Source organism: Eucalyptus grandis, chromosome 9 (genome assembly GCF_016545825.1).
Source record: "Eucalyptus grandis isolate ANBG69807.140 chromosome 9, ASM1654582v1, whole genome shotgun sequence".
NCBI classification, from domain to species: Eukaryota; Viridiplantae; Streptophyta; class Magnoliopsida; order Myrtales; family Myrtaceae; genus Eucalyptus; species Eucalyptus grandis.
In genome coordinates, this window is record NC_052620.1 from 15656854 (window position 1) to 15669143 (window position 12290).

Sequence of the window (12290 nt, forward strand, 5' to 3'; positions counted from 1 at the left end):
GAAAAGAGTCACCGTGTCCTATTCGTAGGTTACCGTTGTCCTGAGCGTGGAGAAGGGGCTGTTACCGCAGGCTCTAACCTGGGTGGGCTGGGCTGGGCTGGGCTGGATCAGGTCCTTGGGCCTAATGGGCCGGCCCAAGCATGGCCCATTATCTCTAATAGTGTGATGTTCGGCCACATTAAGAATAAAATACATGTGGCCGAACGGTCGCATTCATCATAAAAAAAATGAAAAAAAAATTCAATTTCTACAAAATTCAAACCCCCTCCTCTTATTTTCACGATCATGCACTTCTCCTTACTTCAAAAAATAAAAATGGCGATCTCCGTTGAAGGATATTTACAAGCTTGGAATTCGCAATTGACTTAAATTATTGGGGTTGCCCAACCTATTTTCGATGGCTTGCCAACTTGAAAGTACTCTCTTGCACAAGGGTCAAATGTTTGGAAGATATTCAACATTATGGACCTACTCAATGGCAAGAAGAGGGTTGTTTACTTGGTATGTGATGTGAAATTATCTTTGAAATCTAGTGGTCAGATGAGTAACTTGAAAAGACAACAAGACAGATATGTCGTTGAAATGGTCAAGCCAAAGAAGAGGCCCGCTACCAGAAAAAAATGTGTTTTTATCAATCTGTTTAGTATTGTGTTTTTAATTATTAGGTTGTAATTTTTCTTATGAGATTGTATTTATCTAAGTTCGATTCTTATGTATATGTATTTTGACAGCCGCAATTTGTACGGTATTATTCGTTTTTTTTTTTTTTTTAACGAGATGAATTCGTTTAAGTCGGAGTCTTATATACTATGCTGCGTATTTCATTCTTGTTCAATTATCGCTACTTGGGACTCCCCATAAACGACCATGAAGTGTAAATAATTTATTTTACTGAAAATTTCTTTTTTAATTATTTAATAAAAAACCTTACCTGGGAAAAACGTGCTCGAGCGTAACGTAACGCGGGGCCTAGCACAACCCATTGGCCTCGGCACAGTCGGGAGCCATTGCTAGTCGTGACTCGTGAGAACAATTTCCTCAGTATATACAGATATTCTAGCAAAAATAATTCCGTTATCGAGATGGTAACTCATAAGCCGATGCAACAAGATTCATCGGTCCTTAAAAGACACACCACTCACTAAATTGGGTTCCATCAATATGAAATTAAGGTTCTATCTATTAGCATTTTCATAAAATTGATCGTTTGTAATAGGAAAACTTATTCAAAAATCATGAACTTATTGTATTTTTATCAATTCAGTCTTAAACTTTTCAATTTTACCAATTCGATTCTAAATCTTTTCACTTCTTGCTAATTCAATCCATCCGATCAATTTTGATCGGAAATTGCTAATGTGGACAATGGCGTTGAAGTGGCACATTTTTAAATAATATTTTAATAATATATATTTTTACTTTCTTTTCTTTTTCTTTTTGGTGTTTCGGATCTAGTGGGCAACCTTGCTGGCCACGGTGAGGGCTAGCAAGGGTTGGCCAAGAACCCTTGCCAGCCAAAGAAACCCCCCAAAAAAGCCAAAAAATTAAAAATTAAAATATTATTAAAAAGTGCCACGTTAGAGCCAACTATCCACATCAATAATTTCTAATCAAAATTGGTTGGATGGATTGAATTGACAATAAATGAAAATGCTTAGGACTTAATTGCCAAAATTAAAAGATTAATAATTGAATTGGTAAAAGTGCAATAGATTTATAACTTTTTGGATAATTTTCCCTTAAAATAATTAGCTAATGAAAAATGTTTTAACTAAGGACAATAATATATATCTAGATATCTTTATGAATGCATAAAATATTTTTTGTCAATTCATTTTTGTAAGCAATACGGTATAAGTGATCATTTTTATTAGAATACTTTTTCTTTTCCAATTTTTTTTTTTCACAAAATAGAAGGAGCTTAAAATTATGCCCTCTTTGATGTTTGATTGCCTTCTTGACTATTGGCTAATTATCTATCCTGAGTTCCACAAAAGTCGTCGAAAAATGTTCCTTTGATACTATTGCATTATTTCTCCTGTTTACTCTACTCTCCCAATCTTAGATTTGCCTATCTAGTTATAAATAAGTATTTCGTCTACAATTTCAATAGCATTCACAAAAGCTCTAGTGTCAAATCCTATGATTGTTCAACATGTTTTTGCTAAAAGTTTTGGCATCCCACATTTGCTAAAGGGTTTGCTCTCACAAATATAAGATCTGAACTTGTTTAACATGTTTTTGTTAGTATTAAAGACATTGAACTTAGGCATACATTACTAAAAGCAAAATCCATAGCTACATAAGTGATCCTCCTACCATGTGTTCATCACTGATGATAATGACTTGTCATGTATTCTTTTGTCATTTGATTGGAGAGTGATCTTGTTGCATGCACCTGCGGGCCGACAAAGGCACCGTTGTAGCTGTGTATTGTATGAACGAGTTGCTTCCAAAGTAGAATGTGGGTTGGCTAACCGTTGGTTCAACTTTTCTCGAGAAGTCAATGAGGTCATAATTGTTTCCTCACAAGTGTGAATGAGGCTGGCCATGACCTTCAAGCGTAAAATTTCCTGAATGTGTTGTCTAATCTTAAGCGAGAGATGACTTGTTCTATTTGGTCGTGTAATTGTAGTTACTATCATGCAATGTTTATCTACATACTAGAAGTTACTGAATTGTATAGGATTTTAAGAGAATATACTCGAAGAAATGGGTAACTAAAATATTGGAATTGTTTAGGCAATAACCAGGAAGTTTACTTTTCTCGTATGCAGGTTGCTTGTCATCTTTTGTGTGATTAACATGTTAAATTACGTGGATTGAGGAGTGATAGCCAGTAATGGTGTAAATGGTAGTCGGAGTACTTGCACAAAGGATGGAAAATGCACTTCAGGCAGAGGAATCCAGCAAGTAAAGAATTTTGTTTTGTTTGATTATGCAGTAAAGTCTATTGTTTCGGTATCATGGGACCTTTATATTGGACATTTTGAGACCTGGTACTGGTTGTTATTGCCGATCTAAAGCAGATTGAATGTGAAATTGAGGTTAATCTTTTTTTCTGAACAAGAACCATAATTTGTATTCCCCGTACCGCCATTCTCATCTTTTTTCCCAATTTGCTGAAAATATCACAATGATTGACATATCTAGTATTCTATTGGAGCCTTTTGATTTTCTTCTTATTGGGCTTCCTTTTTATGTTTTCAGACTATACAGTTTTGTCTAATGTAAAAACACTTCTGAAGGTCCAACATAATTCTATTTATAAAAGTTTGTTGAATAGTAAAGAAATGTAAGCTGACAATCTCCATTGCATTGCACCAGTCTCCATTTTTATCATCTTCCTAAGTCGAAGCCGAAATTCCATCCTATTCTCCTTTAAAATTTTCTGGGCAATTTTTCTCTTACCATCATTATTGTAATCATAGCTAGTTTTTCAAGCATTTAGAATTTATAGTATAGTGTTGATGTCTTATAACCTTATCATAGCACTTTGGTTGCAAGGGTGACTTTGACTTGAATAATTTTCAGGATGGTGTCTTGTCATCTGCATTTATGGTTGGACTTCTTGTTGCATCCCCTGTATTTGCTTCACTAGCAAAGAGGTAATGCCCAATTCCAAGATGTACAGCTTGGATACCTATGTGCTTTGCCTAATGTTACTAATTCTATATGAAGAACTTGTCATTCACAGAATGGGGAGAGAACATTGTGGGATTTTCAGAGTGACTAAATCACTTCTAGTTTTAACGGAGCAAGGCTATTAATCCTGAACATGTTCAGCACAGGTCGTGATGGAAAACTTGGTCTTTTGATTGGTGTACTCACTTTGGTCATTTATTATCAACATGAGGGGCCCCTGCCTTTAAGCCGTTGAGCAATCTGAAATCCTTCTTCACTGTGATGAAAAGAGCAAAATAATATTATGGTGAAGCAAATCATAGTCCAACACACATAGCATAATTTGAAATTAAATAGGACTTACTAATGGTAACGCGCTTGCATGGATAGCGCAAAGCATTGCGTCTTCGAATAATTCCACTAGAAAATGCTCTGCTGCCTGCATAAAGAAAGAAACTGCTCAATTTTTTTTTCATAGTGAGTATCAAATGAAACTAGCAGAAGGCGATACCTCCTGAATAGCATACAGAGCTTCCTGTGTCCATTGAGTAATAGCATTGCTTATCGTGTTGCTAATTCCTCTTACCTGCAATTACACAAAAAAAATTCAGTCAAGAATACCACCTGAAAGAATCAGATGCATGAAGATTTTCTAGTAAGACACATCTAACTCAAAAGCAACTAATTGCATATACTCACAGTCCTAATGAAAGGAGCTCTTGGTATCACAAAGTTACAAGACTTTTGATATCGTTGAATTTCCCGAAGAGCAACTGCTCCATATCTGGAGCGTCGCTTCCTCCGCAATCTCCTGGGTTGCTGATGCTGCGTTTGTGGCAATAAAGAAAAATGCTGAAGATGCTGAACTTGAAGCAGTAAAGAAAGATGTTGAACTTGAAGCAGTAAAGAAAGATATTGAGCTCTGTTTTTCGATAATAGTGAAACAAGAGAGAATAATAGAGAGAGTTAGTGTAAGAGAGTTGTAGAGAAGAGCAAGTGAAGAACCAAAAATGCGAGACAAGAAGATATATCGAAGATTTGAAGATCAATCAAGAAAAGCTTTGTATTCTTCTAATTTCAATGACAATGTAATACAGAACTTGTACATCATCAATGAGCAGAAATAATTTCTCATCTTGACTTCTCTCTTTCTATCTTTCTATTGCTTGAACACTACAGAGTAGTACTTAATCTGTTGAGAATGCAAAGCTGCAAAAGCTTAAAAAGAAGCAAAGCAAGAAGAAACTCGAAACGAAAGGCAATTGGAACAGAGGAAACAGAGGATTGGCGCGAAGAAAAGCTCAACAGAAAGCTCTCTTCTCATTCAGCTTCATCTACTTGCTTATGTATTCAGTTTTCATCATTAACAATGGAGATTTTCTTTCTCTATCTCTGTATATCTTCTTAACAATCACCTAAGACCATTACATCTACGCATCCTTTCTTATTGAAGAAGTATCTAACTGACAGAACTGATTTCTGTTTTTAACTACTCTTCATGTTTTTCACAGTTCAAAGTAGAAAAGCAGGGGATCAGAGAGACTTACGGCGTTTGGACCGAGCAACGTCGGCGGCGGCAAGGGGGCGGATCGGAGGGAGAGGTGCGGCGTTTGCATTGGAAGAGAGACTAATCAAAAAGCGAAGAGAAGAACTAGTTGACTAGGTAAATGGAGACAGAGAGAACCGAGAGACGAGGCACGCCGGCGGCCGCAAGGGGGGGGCGGATCGGAGGGAGAGGTGCTGCGTTTGCGTTGGAATAGAGACCGATCAAAAATCGAAGCGAAGAACTAGTTGACTTAGTAAATGGAGAGAGAGAGAGAACCGAGAGGCCGGGCAACGTCGACGGCGGCAAGGGGGCGGATCGGAGGGACAAAGTGCTGCGTTTGCGTTGGAAGAGAGACCGATTAAAAGCGAAGCGAAGAACTTGTTGACTAAGTAAATGGAGAGAGAGAGAGAGAACTGAGAGGTTGGGGCAACGCCGGCGGTGGCAAGGGGGGCAGGATCGGAGGGAGAGGTGTGGCGTCCGCATTGGAAGAGAGACCGATCAAAAAGCAAAGCGAAGAACTAGTTGACTAAGTAAATGGAGAGAGAGAGAGACACGAGAGGCTGGGGCAACGCCGGCGGCGACAAGGGGGCGGATCGGAGGGAGTGGTGCGGCGTTTGCGTTGGAAGAGAGACCGATTAAAAAGCGAAGCGAAGAAATAGTTGACTTAGTAAATGGAGAGAGAGAGAGAACCGATAGGGTGGGGCAACGCCGAGGGCAGCAAGGGGGGGTCGATTGGAGGGAGAGGTGCGGTGTGTGCGTTGGAAGAGAGACCGATCAAAAAGCGAAGCGAATAACTAGTTGACTAAGTAAATGGAGAGAGAGAACCGAGAGGTCAGGGCCACGCCGGAGGCGGCAAGGGGGCAGATCGGGGAGAGGTGCGGCGTCCGCATTGGAAGAGAGACCGATCAAAAACGATGAGAAGAACTAGTTGACTAGGTAAATGGAGAGAGAGAGAACCGAGAGGCTACCGCAATGTTGGCGGCAAGGGGGCGGATCGGAGGGAGAGGTGCTGCGTTTGCGTTGGAAGAGAGATCGATCAAAAATCGAAGCGAAAACTAGTTGACTTAGTAAATGGAGAGAGAGAGAGAACAGAGGGGTCAGCAACGCCGGCGGCGGCAAGGGGGCGGATCGGAGGGAGAGGTGCGGCGTGCGTCGCATTGGAAGAGAGACCGATCAAAAAGCGAAGAGAATAACTATTTGACTAAGTAAATGGGGAGAGAGAGAACCGAGAGGCTGAGGCAACGCCGGCGGTGGCAAGGGGGCGGATCGGAGGGAGAGGTGCGGTGTTTGCATTGGAAGAGAGACCGATCAAAAAGCGAATCGAAGAAATAATTGACTTAGTAAATGGAGAGAAAGAGAACCGAGAGGTCAGGGGCAACGCCGAGGGTGGCAAGGAGGGCGGATCGGAGGGAGAGATGCGGCGTTTGCGTTGGAAGAGAGACCGATCAAAAGCGAAGCGCGGAAAACTGGTGACTAAGAAAATGGAGAGAGAGAACCGACAGGCTAGGGCAACGCCGGCGGTGGTAAGGGGGGCAGATCGAACGGAGAGGTGCGGTGTCTACATTGGAAGGGAGACCGATCAAAAAGCGAAGCGAGAAACTAGTTGATTAAGTAAATGGAGAGAGAGAGAACCGAGAGGCCGAGGCAACACCGGCGGCGGCAAGGTGGGCGAATAGGAGGGAGAGGTGCAGCGTTTGCATTGGAAGAGAGACCGATCAAAAGCGAAGAGAAGAACTAGTTGACTAAGTAAATGGGGAGAGAGAGAACCGAGAGGCCGAGGTAACGCGGCGACGGCAAGGGGGGCGGATCAAAGGGAGAGGTGCGGTGTTTGCGTTGGAAGAGAGACCGATCAAAAGCGAATCGAAGAAATAATTGACTTAATAAATGGAGAGTGAGAGAACGGAGAGGCCGGGGCAACGCCGAGGGTGGCAAGGGGGGCAGATCGGAGGGAGAGATGCGGCGTTGCGTTGGAAGAGAGACCGATCAAAAAGCGAAGCGAAGAACTAGTTGACTAAGTAAATGGAGAGAGAGAGAGAACCGAGAGGCTGGGGCAACATCGGCGGCGAAGGGGGCGGATCGGAGGGAGAGGTGCGGCGTCCGCATTGGAAGAGAGACCGATAAAAAAGCGAAGAAAGGAACTAGTTGACTAAGTAAATGGAGAGAGAGAGAGAACCGAGAGGTTGGGGCAACGTCGGAGGCGGCAAGGGGGGCGGATAGGAGGGAGAGGTGCGGCGTCCGCATTGGAAGAGAGACCGATCAAAAAGTGAAGAGAAGAACTAGTTGACTAGGTAAATGGAGAGAGAGAAACCGAGAGGTTGAGGCAACGCTGGCGGCGACAAGGGGGCAGATCGGAGGGAGAGGTGCTGCGTTTGCGTTGAATAGAGACCGATTAAAAATCGAAGCGAAGAATTAGTTGACTTAGTAAATGGAGAGAGAGAGAGAGAGAGAGAGAGAGAGAGAGAGAAGAGAGAGGTTGGGGCAACGCCGACGGCGGCAAGGGAGGGCGGATCGGAGGGAGAGGTGCGGCGTTTGCGTTGGAATAGAGATCGATCAAAAAACGAAGCGAAGAACTAGTTGACTAAGGAAATGGAGAGAGAGAGAACCGAGAGGTCAGGGCAACACCGGCGGCGGCAAGGGGGGCAGGATTAGAGGGAGAGCTGCGCCGCTTGCATTGGAAGAGAGACTGATCAAAAAGCGAAACGAAAAACTGGTTGACCAAGTAAATGGAGAGAGAGACACCCGAGAGGCCGAGGAAACGCCGGCGGTGGCAAGAGGGCGGATTGGGGGAGAGGTGCGGCGTCTGCATTGGAAGAGAGACCGACCAAAAAGCGGCTTAACAACTAGTTGACTAAGTAAATATAGAGAGAAACCAAGAGGTCGGGCACGCCGGCGGCGGCAAGGGGGCGGATCGGGAGGGAGAGGTGCGGCGTCCGCATTGGAAGAGAGACCGATCAAAAGCGAAGCGAGGAACTAGTTAATTAAGTAAAAGGAGAAAGAGAGAGAACCGAGAGGCTAGGGCAACGATGCCGGTGGCAAGGGTAGGCGAATCGAAGGGAGAGGTGCGGCGTCTGCATTGGAAGAGAGACCGATCAAAAAGCGAAGAGAAGAACTAGTTGACTAAGTAATTGGAGAGAGAGAATCGAGATGCCGAGGTAACGCCGGTGGTGGCAAAGGGGCGGATCGGAGGTAGAGGTGCGGCGTCTGCATTGGAAGAAAGATCGATCAAAAAGCGAAGCGAAGAACGAGTTGACTAAGTAAATGGAGAGAGAGAGAACCGAGAGGCTGGGGCAACACCGGTGGCGGCAAGGGGGGCGGATCGGAGGGAGAGTTGCGGCGTCCGCATTGGAAGAGAAATCGATCAAAAGCGAAGCGAAGAACTAGTTGACTAAGTAAATGGAGAGAGAGAGAACCGAGAGGCTGGGGCAACGCCGATGGCGGCAAGGGGGCGGATCGGAGGGAGAGCTGCGGTGTCCGCATTGGAAGAAAGACCGACCAAAAAGCGAAGCGAAGAACTAGTTGACTAAGTAAATTGATAGAGAGAGAATCGAGAGGCTGGGGCAATGCCGGCGGCGGCAAGGGGGGCGGATCGGAGGGAGAGGTGTGGTGTCCGCATTGGAAGAGAGACCGATCAAAAAGCGAACTGAGGAACTAGTTGATTAAGTAAATGGAGAAAGAGAGAACCGAGAGGCTGGGGCAACGATACCGGCGGCAAGGGTGGGCGGATCGAAGGGAGAGGTGCGGCGTCTGCATTGGAAGAGAGACCGATCAAAAAGCGAAGAGAAGAACTAGTTGACTAAGTAATTGGAGAGAGAGAGAACCGAGAGGCTGAGGCAACGCTGGCGGTGGCAAAGGGGGGCGGATCAGAGGTAGAGGTGCGGCGTCTGCATTGGAAGAGAGATCGATCAAAAAGCGAAGCGAAGAACTAGTTGACTAAGTAAATGGAGAGAGAGAGAACCGAGAGGCTAGGGCAACGCCGGCGGCAGCAAGGGCGGCGGATCGGAGGGAGAGGTTCGGCGTTCGCATTGGAAGAGACCGATCAAAAAGCGAAGCGATGAACTAGTTGATTAAGTAAATGAAGAAAGAGAGAGAACCGAGAGGCTAGGGCAATGACGGGGTGGCGGCAAGGGTGGGGCGGATCGAAGGGAGAGGTGCGGCGTCTGCATTGGAAGAGAGACCGATCAAAAAGCGAAGAGAAGAACTAGTTGACTAAGTAATTGGAGAGAGAGAGAACCGAGAGGCTGAGGCAACGCTGGCGGTGGCAAAGGGGGCGGATCGAGGGTAGAGGTGCGGCGTCCGCATTGGAAGAGAGATTGATCAAAAAGCGAAGCGAAGAACTAGTTGACTAAGTAAATGGAGAGAGAGAGAACCGAGAGGTCAGGGGCAACGCCCGGCGGCGGCAAGGGGGGCGGATCGGAGGGAGAGGTTCGGCGTTCGCATTGGAAGAGAGACCGATCAAAAAGCGAAGCGATGAACTAGTTGATTAAGTAAATGGAGAAAGAGAGAGAACCGAGAGGCTAGGTCAATGACGGCGGCGGCAAGGGTGGGCAGATCGAAGGGAGAGGTGCGGCGTTTGCATTGGAAGAGAGACCGATCAAAAAGCGAAGAGAAGAACTAGTTGACTAAGTAATTGGAGAGAGAGAACCGAGAGGCTGAGGCAACGCCGGCGGTGGCAAGGGGGGCGGATCGGAGGGAGACGTGCAGTGTCTGCATTGGAAGAGAGACTAATCAAAAAGCGAAGCGAAGAACTAGTTGACTAAGTAAATGGAGAGAGAGAGAACCGAGAGGCTGAGGCAACGCCGGGCGGCAAGGGGGGTGGATCGAAGCGAGTGGTGCGGCGTTTGCGTTGGAAGAGAGACCGATCAAAAAGCGAAGCGAAGAAATAGTTGACTTAGTAAATGGAGAGAGAGAGAGAACCGAGAGGCTGGGGCAACGACGACGGCGGCAAGGGGGGCAGATCGGAGGGAGAGGTGCGGCGTTTGCGTTGTAAGAGAGACCGATCAAAAAGCGAAGCGAAGAACTAGTTGACTAAGTAAATGGAGAGATAGAGAAGCGAGAGGCTGGGGCAACGCCGGCGGTGGCAAGGGGGGGTGGATCGGAGGGAGAGGTGCGGCGTGCATTAGAAAAGAGACCGATCAAAAAGCGAAGCGAAGAACTAGTTGACTTAGAAAATGGAGAGAGAGAGAACCGAGAGGTTGGGGCAACGCCGGCGGTGGCAAGGGGGGCATATCGGAGGGAGAGGTGCGGCGTTTGCATTGGAAAAGAGACCGATTAAAAAGCGAAGTGCAGAACTAGTTGACTTAGAAAATGGAGAGAGAGAGAACCGTGAGGCTGGGGCAACGCCGGCGGCGGCAAGGGGGGGCGGATCGGAGGGAGAGGTGCGGCGTTTGCATTGGAAGAGAGACCGATTAAAAGCGAAGTACGTAACTAGTTGGCTAAGTAAATGGAGAGAGAGAGAGAACCGAGAGGCTGGGGCAACTCCGGCGGCCGCAAGGGGGCGGATTGAGGGAGAGGTGCAGCGTCCGCATTGGAAGAGAGACCGATCAAAAGCGAAGCGAAGAACTAGTAGACTAAGTAAATGGAGAGAGAGAGAACCGAGAGGTCGGGGGAATGCCCCGGCGGCAAGGGGGGCGGATTGAGGTGAGGTGCAGCGTGCATTGGGAACAGAGACCGATCAAAAAGTGAAGAGTAGAATTTGTTGACCGAGTAAATGGAGAGAGAGAACCGAGAGGTCGGGCAACGCCCGGCGGCTGCAAGCGGGGCGGATCGGAGGGAGAGGTGCGGCGTCTACATTGGAAGAGAATCTGATCAAAAAGCGAAGCGAATAACTAGTTGACTAAGTAAATGGAGAGAGAGAGAACCGAGAGGCTGGGGCAACGCCGGCAGCGGCAAGGGGGGGCGGAACGGAGGGAGAGGTGCGGCGTCTGCATTGGAAGAGAGACCGATCAAAAAGCGAAGAGAAGAACTAGTTGACTAAGTAAATGGAGAGAGAGAGAACCGAGAGGCTGTGGCAACGCCGGCGGCGGCAAGGGGGGGCGGATCGGAGGGAGAGGTGTGGCGTGTGCGTTGGAAGAGAGATCGATCAAAAAGCGAAGCGAAGAAATAGTTGACTTAGTAAATGGAGAGAGAGAGAGAGAGAACCGAGAGGCTGGGGCAACGCCGACGGTGGCAAGGTGGGGCGGATCGGAGGAGAGGTGCGGCGTGTTCATTGGAAGAGAGACTGATGAAAAAGCGAAGCGAAGAACTAGTTGACTAAGTAAATGGTGAGAGAGAGAACCGAGAGGCTCAGGGCAACGCCGGCGGTGGCAAGGGGGTGGATCGGAGGGAGAGGTGGGGCGTCCGCATTGAAAGAGAGGCCAATCAAAAAGCGAAGCGAAGAATTAGTTGACTAAGTAAATGGAGAGAGAGAGAGAGAACCGAGAGGCTGGGGCAACGCCGCGACGGCAAGGGGGCGGATCGGAGGGAGAGGTGCGGCGTCCGCATTGAAAGAGAGACCGATCAAAAAGCGAAAGCGAAGAACTATTTGACTAAGTAAATTGAGAGAGAAAGAACTGAGAGGCTGGGGCTAGGCAGGGGGGATCAGAGGGATAGGTGCGGTGTCTGCATGGAAGAGAGAGACTGATCAAAAAGCGACGTGAAGAACAGTAAGTAAATGTCGATCGAGAGAGAGAGAGAGAACCGATCGATATTAGCGTGACCGCGAACAGCTCGTCGCCTGAGGTTCACCATCAGAGGAGTTGAATTGGAGGTCGAGACAGGGAGAAAATGAGGAGAGAGGAGCGGGAGTTGAGTGGGAGTAGCGAGCTCGAGATGAGGAGAAAATGAAGAGCTCCGAATTTCCCAAGACGTTGGGATTCGATTGCGCGCTCTCTCTCTTTCTATTTCCCAACCGCCCGGAGGGAATCTCACGCTTTTGCATGGTTTATCACAAAATAAAAATTCTACGTTAGCCACCAATTTTTCAATGCATTTTTAGACTCATAAGCAAACGCCGACACACAAACACACGCACACCCTCTCTTTTTACAAATAATTTCATTTAAAATCACAATCTATTTACTTTCCTCTAATAAGAAAAAAGGAGGAACTGAACAAAATTTTCTTCATCTCCCTCTTTAGCCTT